This window comes from Balaenoptera acutorostrata, chromosome 7, assembly GCF_949987535.1.
Source record: "Balaenoptera acutorostrata chromosome 7, mBalAcu1.1, whole genome shotgun sequence".
In the NCBI taxonomy this organism is placed as follows: domain Eukaryota; kingdom Metazoa; phylum Chordata; class Mammalia; order Artiodactyla; family Balaenopteridae; genus Balaenoptera; species Balaenoptera acutorostrata.
Genome location: NC_080070.1, coordinates 46,697,781 through 46,712,887, shown reverse-complemented (window position 1 = coordinate 46,712,887; position 15,107 = coordinate 46,697,781).

Below are 15,107 nucleotides of genomic sequence, written 5' to 3'. Positions count from 1 at the left end.
TTACTTCCAAGGGAAACATTTCATTCACTTGGATTCAGTATTGCTCTGGAGTTCTGCAGCCACTCTCGGCTCTGTACTGTTCTCCTAAAAGCACTGTGATCTCTCCAGAGTCTTGTCTGCTTATGCTGTTCCTGTTGTCTACAGCATGCCCTCTGTCCTCACCGTCTTCTCCACAAGGCAAACACTGTAGTGTCATCTGCCTCGGTGCCTTTGTTAGATTGCATCATAGGTCTTGGTCTCTTGGTTTTAACCATTCTTATCATTCTCACTACCTTTTGCCTTGCGTTTTAATCATTCATTCAGTCTGCCAGCCATATCCATAATGTGCAGAATGCCCTGTGAGAGGCAGTAAAGCTTAGTGGTAATGACCAAGGACTCTGGTCCTGAGTTCGAAGCTCAGTTTTGCCACATACTAGCTGTGTGATATTTGCCTAGTCAGTTAACGTGCCTCAGTCTCTTCATCTGTAAAATGGAACTAATGATAGCATTAGTTCAAAGTTTCTTTTGAAGGTTATTTGAATATACATGCATATGTGTGCATATATTCGCATACACAAATTTGCTGCTGGGAACACAGTAAGCACTATGTAATGATAGATATTATCATTATTTATTGTTATTTTATTAATATAATTATTATAATATTATTATGTATCAATTTCTAGGCACTAAGAATACAAGGAGCTCTTTAAGGGGTTCACATTCTAGTGGAAAATTAGGCATATAAAGAAGACATATTAAGATAAATCTTTCGAAGGGTTTTGAGAGCCCAGACCCTCTCTAGCTAGGGGAAGTTGGGAAGACATTTGAAATGTATGTGGCCTGAGGCTGGGTCTTGGTAGAGGTTTGGGGTTCTGCAGGTTGATGAGAGGAACGGCATTCTAGGAAGGGTTTGCAGATTTAAATAGTCTCAAGATGGCAAGTTATGTTTGGAAATCGGTGAGAAATTTAGTGTGGCCAGAGCATAGGCCATTTCCAGGGAAAGGAGTCAAAGTGGGGGGGTGGGGGGGGAGGTGGGAGAGAAAGAGCCAAGCCATACTTGGAAGTTTGGTCCTTTCCCTACAAGCTTTTGGAAATTGGAGAGTAATCTGCTTAAATGTCTGCTCTAGGAAGATCACAGTGGTGCAGGGTTGAGAGAGTTCTAGAGGGAGGGGTAATTGCAGGAGAGAATCAATCAACAGACTATTGTGAGCATGAGCTCAGATTTTAGTGTGGAATCTAAGTCAGAGAGGGTGTGAGGAGAGAGATTAAGAGGCCAGAAATGCAAGACTTGACAGGGCATGGCAACAGATTGGTTGTAGGAAGAAAGGGTGAGGGAAAGATTGAGACTGATTGATTCTCAGCCTGGGCGGCAGGACCAGTGAAGACTGAAAATGGAGAAGGAGGAGTTTGCAGCGCCTCTGGCATGCGTGTGGAGACGGCAGGGAAGCCGCTGAAAGGAAGAGTCTGGTACTCAGAAGAGAGACCTAAGCTGGGGATAAAGGTCTGGGGAATGACAGTTGAAGCCACAAGAGTAGTTGTGGATGATGGTCGAAGCCACAAGAGTAGCCGAGAGCACCCAGGGGAGTGTATCAGCCGTAGTTGGATGAGAGTCACAGATCGCCTGCAGGGCTTCAAACCTGAGCAGTTATGGTAAAGTTGGATGGAGCCCATGACAGAGTATTATCTTATTTAATTGTTCATTGTCTGTCTTGTCCACAGGAATGTTAGCTTCTTGAGAATAGAATCTTTGTGTTCTGCAAAAAAGGCATTGGCACACATGCCACTATTATCGTGTGATATAAATATAGACTGGAGCGTTTGGGGAAAATATTACCAGCAGATGGGGAATAGAGTGTACATGATCCTCCAAAGTTTATTATTCCAGAGAAAGGTATCCAGGTCAGGCACACCATTAAAACAGCTCTGGTAGAGAGAAATCTTCCACTCCTCTGAAATTCTACATATTTATAACGGTGGGAAGGGGGCGACCACGTAACAGTAGAAGCTTCCTGGTAGATGTGTCCTCATTAGAAAGGCGGAACCTCAGAGCTCCATGAATGTCTGCTCTGGTCCCTGTCCCAGGGAGCTAACTCTCCTTGCTGGACCACTAGAGGAGAGGAGGTGAGCCTCCAGGGCCATGCAATCTGGCTCTGAGCACCAGTGCTCAGCTCATAGTAAGTGGTCAAAACCAGTCATTGAATAAATGATATGCTCCAAAGTGTCTAGCAGTGCTTGGCACACAGCAGGTACTCAAGGAGTGAGCTTTCTTCTGTCTTCCAGATGTTTACAGGACTCGTGCTAATTTCTAATTTATTTCTGTATGCCCTCTTCTCCACTCATACGTCCTTGCCAGGTCTGCTTCTCCTTATGGACCCTAAATACCCTGGGGTTCTTCCTCTTTTTTTCCTCCAATCTCATTTGCTCGACCTGTGTCCCATCCCTTTACCCCTCTCTTTTCTACTGGACATAACGCTTTACAACAATCTAGTAAAATAGGGACTACGGCAGCCATTTTTCAGCTAAGGAAACTGAGACTTTCAAGGCTTAATGTCTTGCCCAAGGTCATAGGGGTGGTAAGTTGCAGTGTGGGAGTGTCTAAACCTTTTGACTCCAGGCCCAAGTCTCTGCAGTTGCCTTCTTTAGGAAGTACGTGATCCTCCTTCACAATTGTCCTTCAGTAGATCTTTGGGGGAAGATGATGGAATGATCATCATGTTGCACTTCCAGAAAAGCCACACAACATAGGCTGTTTAGAGTGGAATGATAGAAATGAGTAGAAAGAGTTCTATTAGTCAAGAGAGCTGGGTTACAGGGTCAGCTCTAACACTTGGCATATGTGTGACCTTGGGCAAATCTCTGCACCACTCTGGGCCTCAGTCTTCACTTTTGCAAAATAGGAATAATAATTCCTGCCCTTTATACTTTATAGAATTGTTGAAAGAATCAACAATTGCATAATGAATGTGCAAAGCAAATGCAAATGCAAAAATGAATGCATAATTTGAGTGAAAAAGCATAGAGGATTGTAAAGTCCACAGTATCAGGGTCTCTCTTTTTCATTACAAAAATGGTCAATAATGAAAAGAGTGCTCTTTAAGGTCTCTAAAGATTGAATCACAGTATCAATTATGTATTAATTTAAATGTTAAATTAATTCTTCCTAAAAGGCATCGTGCATGTTTGAACTGTGCTTTATAAACTTTCTTTTAATCAGCCAGACTAAATTTCTTATAGTTCATTCTGGCAGAAATAATTCATTGCCATTGCCATCACTTCGATAAACAGTGCTTTGAGGGCTTAAAACACCCCCAAGGATAGAACCAATATTTGCCAAGGGATCTTTTGGTCCATGAATCTCACTAATTTGCTCCTTGTGTTATATGAATGAGGAAAAGGCCCTGGCTCTTGGATCTGGGACATCTGAACTGACTCCTGCCAAGTGGCAGGGACAATTTTAGTGCTGCTGAGAATCTGACTGCTGTTTCCGCCTACTCCCGCCTTCCCCCTTCCTCCTGTCCTTGAGCACGCAGATGCTGCCTGCCTTCTGCTCTCTCCTTTACCAGTCTCTTGTATTTCCATGTCTCCTTGCACCCGTTTGCCTCTCTCCGGATTCTCACTTATCCCTGTGTTTTCTTCCTTATCCCTCCCCATCCCCCATGCACAGTTTTATATTGCTTGGTTTCTCCAGTAGACCTATGTTATGTCTTTCCTTATCCCAGGGAGCATGATAGAGCATAGCCTGGTGGTAGCAGGGGTGATTTTGTTTTTTTCCTTGAACCCTCAAAATGCCAACGGTAGGAGTTTTTCCAAATGTGGCCAGCATCTTTGCCTTCTTTTTCTTCTTTTCCCTGGATTGCCGTATCCTTCCATTAACTGGATACCTCTCTCCAGTTCTGCTCACTCCTGTCTGCCAAGTCACCCCACTGCATTCAGAGTGAACCTTCTAAATATTTAATCTGACCATGTCACTTCTAGAATGTCCCAGTAACTTCAGATAAAATCCATACTCCTCAACTTCACATTCAAGGTCATGTATTACCTGGCCCCTGCTTACTGCTGGGAACTTACTCATTTCCAGCTACACACGTAGCACACACTTAATCTCTGTTGGCATTGCTAGTGAATAAATGAATGAGTGAATGCATTAGTGAATGGTAGATGCTCAGCATGGGCAGTAGTGTAGTGCAATGGAAAAGTTAGACCTGTGTTCAGGTCTCAGCCACTTATTCACATAGATTAATTCATAGTAATTAATCTATGATAGTAAATTAATAGCAAATATTATGCCCTTCCTCAGGGCCAGGACTAGGGAGAGGTGAATGAGGGATTCACTTTGGATGCAAAATTTAAGGGGACACCAAAAAACTCAGGAATCAAGAAAATATTATTTTAATATAATATTTTTAAAAATCAAAATTAATGCAAAAAATCCATGATGAATGCAATTTCAGAATCTAATAAAAATGGTATCTCCCCTGCACTTGCACAACTCACCTCACTCTCTTCATCCTGCCCTTCTGACAGGATAACTGTGAGGACTCAGTGCCGGGTGTTAACAGCCACCTAGCCTGCTGGTTGGCCTTTCACTCTGACTTGAGTTTTCTCTAAAGCAGCGATGCCCTGAGTGTGGCTCACAGACCGGTGCTGATCTGTAAACCATTGTTAGTCTACAGTGAGATAAGTACAGAAGTTAAAAGTGTTTATATATTTTTATGGTAATTGGACAGTGATTTTATGCTCAATCTATTTACAAATTTGGGCTTTTATTTTGCATGTCTTCTAGGTTTTTTAATTTTCTTTTTTAGCAATTCATTTTTATTGTAGTTTACAAAAGGTTCGAAATTATTTTACAAAACTGGTCCTTCATCACAGATAATTTAAGAATCACTGACCTCAAGTCTGAGACAGCTCAAAAGGTCTGTGGTTTTCTAGAATTGGTTTATTTGTTCCTAGCAAGGAGATGTACCAAACTGGGTAGATGTGGTCTAGAAACCACTAACTCCGGGGGGCGGGGGTGGTTCCAGCATCATTATAGTCTATGCAAATGGCGCCCCCTGGTGTTCTGAGCATAGCAGCCCTGTGTGGGTCCTGCACAGCCGACCAGGATCTGCGCTTTGTATCCCTTTCCTACCTTTCAGGTTGTATTTCATTTTCCCTTTTTATTCCTCATTTGCTGCTGCATTCATCTGGGCATTGTATCCATCCATCTATCCATTCATTCAACAAATACTTATGAGCCCCTACTATGGGTGGGGCACATTTACAGATGTGGGAATATAGTGATGAAAGAATCAGACATGGTACCTACTTTTACCTAGCTTACAGTCCAGAACAGAGACCAGATGAACAATTACACAGACAAATAAATATATCAGTTACAAACAGGTGACGTACCATAAAAGCTAAACAAAGTGCTCTGATGAATTAGAGAGCAAAGCTTCCTTAAACAGGGTGTTCAGTGAAGCCCTCTCTGAGGACAGGAGCTCTGAAGTACGACAAGGTCTTAACCATGCAAATAGCAAGGGAAAAACATTTATAGGAAGAAGGAATAAAATGCACTAAATCCAAAGGAGGGAAAGAGCCCTCTTTCCCTGAAAGTAGAGCAGGACCTGAAAGTAGAGCAGTGTGATTGGACAGAGGGACACGAGGTGAGGTTGAAAGGTAGCATGCCACATCCTATAGCATCTGTCAGCCATCGTGAGCTGTTTGCACTCCGCTCTAAATGCAATGAGAAGTCTGTCCCCAACTTTAAAGCTTGTACCCCATCTTTGAATTGTATATTATTTGGGATATTAAGTGTGAGTAACACGATCCGACTCAACCTGGTAAGCCTCTGTTAGCTGCTGTGTGGGACAGTGTTTCCCATCTGTGTAGGGCACGTCCACCACCATCCTCCATGACCGCTCCTCCCTGCACTGTTGCTTATTTTTGTACAAACTCTGATCTTGGGGAATCAGGCTGGGCAGGCATAATCTGCTTGGACTCAGTGATGGGTCAAGAGAAGAATGTGTGATGAAAGCCGAACTCATCAGGTTACCTTTCTGAGGTTTACTGTATCTAGAACCAACAGGAAACAGTATGTGTCTTTTGTGACTGGACTCCAACTGCCTGTGACTACATTCTCCACCTCAAGGAGAAAACTTGTGTGCATTGGAGTGAATAGGGTCCAAAAGAGGCAGTCTGACATAAAAGATAGATGGACAGAAAGTTGGAATAGTATCAGTCACAGGTCCCAGTCTCTGACCCTTTACACTGCCCTGGTTCCTTCATTACCCTAGAAACCTTCTAATAAACCCTTTTTATTTATTGTTTTGCCTAAGCTTGTTTGAGTACAGTTTCTGTGACCTGTAACTAAAAAGACATTACAACTGCAGCCTCCCAGACTCTTGACCTCCTCCAGGGCCCGTCCCTTTCCACACTCCCACCTTGCGCAGGACTTCATCTCCCTTCACGTATTTTAAATACAGTGAGGGAAAGTCCATGTTTCCCAAAGTGGGTTTGTCAGAAACTTTCTGCCATTGGAAAACTGAATTTGACCATTTCTCAATTTTTTGGAGATGTCCTTTATCATAGCAGCTGTTAGAGAATTGGAAGTTCATAAGTGAATATTCCCCATAGTGTCTATGAGTTTCTAGTTTGGACATACACATACCGTATCCTCATAGATATGCACACAGATGCACACACAGACACACAAAGGCACGCATGCTGGAGTGCATTCTTATGGGTGCTCAGGGCATTTTCAGTTGTTGCTTTTATGACCAAATAAAAGGAATATCATTTTCCTCAATGTTCTATAAATGAAAGGCCTTTTCTTGGGCTCTGGGTCAGTTTAGAGTTCTTCAAAGCCATCTGGAGCATGATTTCCTTTCTTCTTAACAATTTCTTTGTGCTGTTTTTCTTTAAACTCAACTGTAGTAAGAGGAAAAAAAGCCTCTAAAACCAAGCCAAAAATCGGTGTGAATCCTGACAGCAGGCTCCAAAATGCCAAGTGAGAGAGAAAGAAATGGAAACGCTGACTTTTTCCAAAGCCATATAACAATTCATCCTTCAGCAGATATCCATGTGGTCTTAATGTGTGTAAGCTTTCAGAGCTGGCCTGGGCCAGCAGGAGCAGTTTGTCTTGGTGGCTGTCTATTGTCATGTGCCCATCTATCCATCTCCTTCTACCACACTGCATCTGGTGATCTTTAGGATTCGCTGCAAATCCAGATGTTCAATCTGGCTTAGAAACCCCCAGAGGACTAACTATTGGTGTGTCACAGAGGTGCATGTAGATATCTTAAACTGCAAATGATAAGTTAATGAGGAAGGTGGCTTGTAGGAGTCTTGGAATGAATGATCTACTGCTGGAAATTGGATTTTTTCTGTGGCTTGCTCTACTTTTAAGAATAAATTCTACTGTTAATCCTAGATCTATACTATATTGCTCATACAGGTGGTGTTATGACTATAAATGTGCCCATTTTGAGAACCATTTATACAAAATTCTCAACTCCAAGACACATTAGGTATACACTAGTTATTTGATCTTCAAAATAATTCTATTAATACATTTTTCCATCGAATGATTCTAATAAACATCCATCTTCTTCAGTTCCTTTAAGGTAGATTATTTGTGACTACTTACATATATTTAGGGAAAAGTAATGTTTTGAGTAAGGTGGAGAATATATGTTCTCTGAAACAAAAGTATCAACTTGTAAGATTTAATCACATGGCTTTCCCTTTAATAAGATTTGATGATTATCTTTGTCACTTTTTATCTTGGGGGGATTTTTGCACTTCATGGGACTCTATGGCTGAATTAAAGATTCTAGTTGGCTATTTGCTGAGTGTGATGGATTTTGTGAGCTGCTACTGAAGCTGGTAAGCTGGTCCCTGGGAAATGTCCCTGGATTCTCTTTTCCACCTGCCTGCTAGGTGACAGGGGTGGAAGTGGAGAAGCCTAGACTTGGAGCCAGAAACCTCATTCGAGGTTAGGCTCTAGTAATGACCATTCATGTCGCCCTTTGGCAAGTCATTTACTTCTTAGAGCTTCCCGTTCCTTGTTTGTAAAATGGGAGTAATAGCTGCCCAAACTGTCTATGTCGTCATGGGATTTAAATGAGATTATACATGTGAAAACACTTCCTAATCTATAAAGAAAAAAAAAATCACAGAAAGGTTAATTATTGATAACGTCCTCTTCACTTTGTCCATAAAATAATGACGTTCCCTCTGCCTGGAATGGTCTGTCCCTGCATCTTCGCAAGGTGTGTTGTTTCAGATTCCAGCAAGAAACAGAGTCCATCCCAAATTTTTTGGTTGAGGGACTGTACTGTGGGTTGGGTTAAGGAGACAACCAGGAAAGGTGGGAAACCTAGACGGTACCAGTACTGAGAAGCCATTGCTCCCTCTAAGGCCAGAAGAACTGGGGCTGGGGTGGGAGGAACCATGTTACTGGGGCCCTGCTGGAGCTGGAACCAGGGAGGGGGCCACCCCAGGAGAGCTGCCATCGTAGAGGACCACAGTCTCCACCTGTCTGATAAGGCTCAGGCTCTAAGCACGGAAAGATTTACTTACTCTCCCTCCTCCTGCCCTCTGGTGTCTCATTGGCTAAATCCCATTGGAAATAAGCTGGGAAGGGAGTCAGAATAGAGAAAAGCAGAGCATGGATGGGGGCAAATGGAGAACCACCAGTTCACCTGGCTTCTTGTTATGTCATTTCTATCCCCTCAGAATGGCTTTCCTTACCACCCAGTCTAAAGGAACTTTCACCAATCCTTTTCAACTCCATCACCTTGCATTTTCTTTATAACACTTACCACCACCTAGAATTATCTTACCATTTATTTGCTTGGTTACTTATTGTTCCTCTTCCCCCTACTGGAAGGTCCGTTCCATGAGGTGAGGGTCCTTTTTGGTTTTGTCCACTGCTCTATCTCGAGGGCTTAGAGCATAATAAATCATTGTTTAGTACCTGCAGAATGAATAATGATGGTAGAGTAATTGAGGAAGAGGTAATATGATTAAAGATGCCATCAAAAGAATACCTGAGCTTTAACTCTATTGGCAGAAATATCTTTGCTCCTGACCTCTGGCCGAATTGCTAGTCAAATTTTCCCCTTCTGAAGAACTCAGGCTGCCCACTCCTGCCAGGGGTTGGGGAATGTTCATTAATGACATTGCCTCAAAGGTTCCTTGTCCCCTCGTTGTTCTTTGCACATTGCAACAGAAATAGCTTTTACATGACAAAGTGTCAGGAAGAACCAAGACCACTCATTTTCTATTCACATCTGGAAGTGGGGACTCTACCATTTCCTCTACACATTCCTTATCATTTTGGCAAAAGGGGAGCTCATGTTGATGCACAGAAACCCCTGCCCCCAGAGTCCTGGATGCGTCATGGCAATGACAACAATGCTAGAAATCCCTTACACTTATATAAAGTGCTTTAGGGATTAAAAAGTACTTTGATAGTCATCATCTTTTAATCGTGACACTAACACATAAGACAGGTACTACTTTCTTGTTTCTTTAATAAGAAAGTTGAGGCTCAAAGAATTTAACTGAGTTGAGGCAAAATGGAGGTTTGTCTCAAACTCAGTCCCCTTGGGAGCTGTTTCCTATATCAGTATCACTGAAAAGAACAAACAACTGTACAGGCAAAACCTGTCACTGACAAGGGAAATCCATGAATGCGAAATCTGGAATAGTCTTTATCTAGCAACTGGCATGGATTCATTCAGCATCTTTTAGTTGATCAGGGAGCTCGAGCAAGTAACAAAGACATGGATTTTGGACTCAGCCTTAAGTTTAAGACTTTGCCTTAGAACACATTTATCTTTTGATTTTAGGTTAAGTCACTTCACTCTGAGTCACAGTTTTCTCTTCTCCTAAATAATTTATTTAACACGTCTTCTAGAGTTGTTTGAGAACTAACTTGCCCCAACTCGCACCATTAGCAAAGGGCGAAACCAGAATTTGAGCACAGTCACTAATGCTAGAGTTTGCCCTTGTGAGATAATAACATTGAGAATGAGACCGGAAATTCTTCAGTCCTCCTAAATCTCATTTGCTCACTCAGCCAACCCCATGGTTTGCCCTCTCATTGTTAGAAAAAATGAAGAGGAATGAGGGAGGGAAAAGGGACTTGATGAAGTGAGTCCTTGACTTTCACCAGGCGTTGAGTCTGAGAGTAGAGAAGCAGAAAATAGGAGCTGAAGCAGAGCATTGACTCACATCTGTCTTGACATAAAATTTATCTTGAATAAGTGAGGACTTGAGTCTGTCCCCTCCAAGTATAAAAGAAAGAATAATCCAGTATCTTTAGCATGGGATCATCTCCCCTACCTTCACTTTCCAGTGCTCTCACTAAGCGGGAAATAGAAATTCTGTGGCTCCTTTTGATGTGGGCCATGGGGACCCAGATGAAGCCAAGGACAAACAGCTCTCCTTCTGCTCAACAGCAATAAACAGCCACCTGTCCCCAGGGGAAGTGGACCTCACCGCTGATGTGAGCATAAACTGCCCGGTCTGCCGGGGCTGCATCCCGTGGTGACAATGGAAAGGGAGTCCTTGCTGCTCAGGAGGGCAAGTGGACTTTGCAGTTAATCAAGCCTTCGAGGAGGCATCGTAGTTAATCATGTCAGATATTGTAGCATCAGCTCTATTTGAAACAAAAGAAGGGCAGGGGTCACTAGCAGTACCAGGCAAAAGGAATGGCAAGTAAAGAGGAATGTTTTAGCTATGACTTACTGTTTCTAAAAGAAATGGGGAAAAGATGCTGGCTATGATTTTAATGCTGGTCAAGGTTATTTGAAATGTGCATGGAAGTTATTCTTGTGAAGTAAAATCGGCAGTGTGGGAGACCCGGATTCACTGACAGAGGTGATCTACTACCAGAGACTCTGACATTGGAATCAGCTGCCTTGGAAAACAGAGAGCTCCCCGTTTCCATTCACGTGTCCAGCAGAACCCAGGTGACTGTCAGGTGAATATTTGGAATGGATTTAACCACTGGATGGTAGGGAGTGGATTAAAGTGGCTTGGATGATTTAATGTTATTTAAACTGTGCATGGGCTTCTCAGTGAACACATCCATATAATGAGAGCAAGAATTGTATCCCCAGTGCCTGGCACAGAGAAACTTCTCAATTAATGAGTGAGTAATAATAATACATACATACATGCATGCTTTTCCAATCAAGTTCCTGCAATGTACTAGGTATTATGCTAAGAGATTCACACATCATTCAGTCCTATCCCCACCCAGTGAGTTGTAGATCAGGTATTCAAAACCTGTCCCCCTAATGTTGGTCCTTGCACATAGTATCTCTCAGCCACTGCTCTTTTTAGGGGTCTAGTTGGTTAGTAAATGTTAATCTGAGAAGCTGACTCACACAGTAATTCTAGATGCTATTATTGGCTTCCCAGGGACCCCTATATTTTAGCACTGTCTTCAGTGCTTTAACACAAACGTATAGTATGTGAAGTGTTTGGGCACCTTGGCAACCTCATAGAGGTTTGAGGGAGCATGGGAGATTTTCCTCAGTGACTAGCCACTTGTTGGAGATCTATGCATTTTGGGTAGGGTCTAACCATGTTCATTACCGTACTTGAAAATGTTTTATGAGCAGTGCATCTTCAGGAAAAAGGAGACAGACACTCTGCTAGGCATTTGAGTAGAATTATTATTTAATCCTCTAAATGATGCAGTGAAATACATATTATTATTTAAATTCCTATAGAAAATGAAACCAAAGCTCAGAATGGTTTACCAACTTAACGGAGGCCACATAGCAAGTAGCAGAATCTGTTTTGGGTTTTTTTGTTTGTTTGTTTTATAAATTTATTTTATTTATTTTTGGCTGTGTTGGGTCTTCCTTGCTGCACGCAGGCTTTCTCTAGTTGTGGCGAGAGGGGGCTACTCTTCATTGCAGTGCACGGGCTTCTCATTGCGGTGGCTCCTCTTGTTGTGGAGCACGGGCTCTAAGTGCGCAGGCTTCAGTAGTTGTGGCACGCAGGCTCAGTAGTTGTGGCTCATGGGCTCTAGAGCGCAGGCTCAGTAGTTGTGGCACAGGGGCTTAGTTGCCCTGCGGCATGTGGGATCTTCCCGGACCAGGGCTCGAACCCGTGTCCCCTGTATTAGCAGGCAGATTCTTAACCACTGCACCACCAGGGAAGTCCTAGAATCTGGTTTTAAATACAGGTCTTTGTAATTCCAGAACCCCCATATCTGGAAGGTTTGGGGAAGACTGGGGAAGGTATTTAGCTTATTACTTCTAAAACTTTCTCTGGGTAAAAGCTTTGATCCCTGTGAGATAATCATGATTCAATAAGGTGGGAAACACTGCTTATTCCACACTGAATGTGGATATTCTCAGTGAGCACATGAACTCAGTAGACATCCTAAGAATTCCTGCTACGAGGACTGTTTGTGCTTAATCAGCATTTCCCAAAGGTATTTGACCACAAAGCCTCTCCCTACCACCATTCATTGTTGTTGCTGTTCAGGTGGTTGTTCTTTGTTTCCATGTAATATATGTTAACATTCCATGGACCTTGGATTATAATTTGTGAAACCCTGGTTTATTCTGCTCTTAGGGTGAAATCAAAGTCATGGTAGGGACAGACAATCATTAATACTCTCTTTGTGTGTATGTGTGTGTGTGTGTGTGTGTTGTGCACATGTGTGTGTTGTATGTGTGTGTGTGCATAAGAGAACCAGAGAGAGAGAGAGAGAGAGAGAGAGCCTGAGTCCTATAACCATGCCTAATTAGGAAGAGGGAGCAGGTGAATACAGATAAGTTCTGTCACTTCACTTGCTTTTCCCTACAAGTAGGCTCAACGATTGCCCCAAATTTTCTTCTTACCCATTGTCATATGAATATTGCAAATGGGAATTTAATGGAAAGTAATTTTGTCAGGGATTAGCCTGTTTTCTGGGAGTGGTGCGAATAGGCAAGGGTGGGAGGAAGAAAGGAAGGTAAAGATGAATCCATTTCCTGGTGTGGACAGATGATGCTGAAGTCTGGGATATGACAGAATGTACCAGCTTCTCTTAGGAAAGTTGGCAGGGCAATTAGGGCCCAGCTTCTCTGAGCCACTGCATATATACCCCTGACCTACAGGTAGAGAGGGAGGCTGATAGGAAAATTTTAGGATCTCCTCTGATGGAATTGCAGATTTTGAAGAGTCTGCTTGGGTGTAAGTTCTTCTACCACGGTTCCATATCTCAGATAGATAAGACTATACTGGATGATATTTAAGGTTGCTAACAGAGTAATGCCCCATGACTTGACGATTTTAACCATCTTTTCAAAAGCGTTACTAAAGATTGATCATTATGTCATTCTTGTTCAGAATGCTGCTTGGCAAGTAGCCCCCAATATAGGCTCTCCAAGAGTCTTCTAAAATACTTATGAAGAAGTAGAATAAGAGGAAATCCAAAGCATTAGAAACTGAAATTTATAGACAGCATATCAGGATTTGGAATGCCTTGTCAATAAAACACAAATGCAATTATTTTAGGAAAAAAACTATCAGTTTGTGTCATGACCTGGTTCAATGTCATGAAACAGTATCATTAAAGAAATAATAGATGTTGTCTTCCTTCTATATCATCTCCTGTAGACTTAAGAACCAGGACCTGTACCCACCAGATTGGGAATGTGTTTATCCCCCAGTCCTTCCCTCCCACTTTTTAAAATCTCAGGAAGAGACTGTAAATCTTAGAACTCAACTAGGAGATGTAGAGGGCAGGGTTGGGTAGAGTGCATTCTGGAAAATTCCATCCTATGAAGAAAACAGTGAAGCCCAAGGCTGAGGAAGGAAAAACTTACAGAGCACAACAAGCTTGGCATGGTCAATTTTCACCTATTGTTTGGGTTCATAGCATGAGAGAGGAGACCCAAGGCAGGAAAATTAGATACTAGTTAAAAGCTTCCTAGAGACTGGTCATGGATCTGGAAGATGTGCCCATTGACCTGCCCTCACATTTTAGATTTGAGAAGGGAAATCAACAGTGGAATCTGAACAAGACAAGGCCTATCCTTTCATCCTGTCTGAAAATAAATATGGGGAATTACTAGATCTCACCTTACTTTAAGGATAGACAATAATAGTAAGGAAACAACATGGGGACTATGATAGAAAATAACCTCCAAATAGGACATTTGGTGTACTGCTGGAGAAAACCAGAAAAGGAAGGTATTTCTACAAATCATCTATTCATGATCCCAAAGAAAATTGGGAGAAGAGATTTGGAATATTCAGTACAGAACAAAAAGACATATACTATGTGAAACATGAGCAGACACAGCCATTAAGAGAGCACATTGAGATTAGAAGTCTGGAGTGTGAGATGAAAATAGACTTAAATGAAATAATGTAGAATTTCAAGGAATCTTAAAAGACAATAGCAGCATTAAAACTTACATTGGAAGAGAGTAGAACTGATGTGTAAAAGAATTATCAGTGATATAAATGACAAGTTTGTAAAATTCTTCCAGAATGAAGAGACAATATACAAAAGGAAGAGTACAGTGCTGGGGAAAAAAGATTATAAATGCTAAGGGCAAACATAGGTGGCCAACTTGCAAATAAGTATTATTTCTGAATGAAACCCTGGACAAAGTAGAAAAGACATAAATTTATAATAATAGAACATTTTCTGCAAATTCCATGTGAAGTCAAAGAAATGACACATACATGTAGACATTTGGATAAAGACAAACAACTAGGATAAAGATAAAAATCAATTATGATCCAAGTAAGAAAAACAGGTTTTCTGCGAAGAAACAAACATTAATTTAGCTCAGTTTCTCATTTATAACCTTAAATGTCAGTATACAATAAAGCAATGTTTTTTCTCTCTCAGTGAAGAGTTTTTAGACCCAAGAATTTTAGGCTCAGACAATTGTGAGAAGGCAATATAAATGTATTTTCTGATAAACAGAAGCTCATAAAATATACCAATGACGTACCTACCCTACCTAATAAAATTATTTCCAGATCCACTCCAATTAGCCAGGAAGTAAAGCAAACTTCAGAGCTCAAGAGCTCAAGAATGAAGAAGTCATAATATAAAAGGAGTGATTCTGAGTACTTGCTGGCCTGTTTACACAATTCTTTGTCAGAAC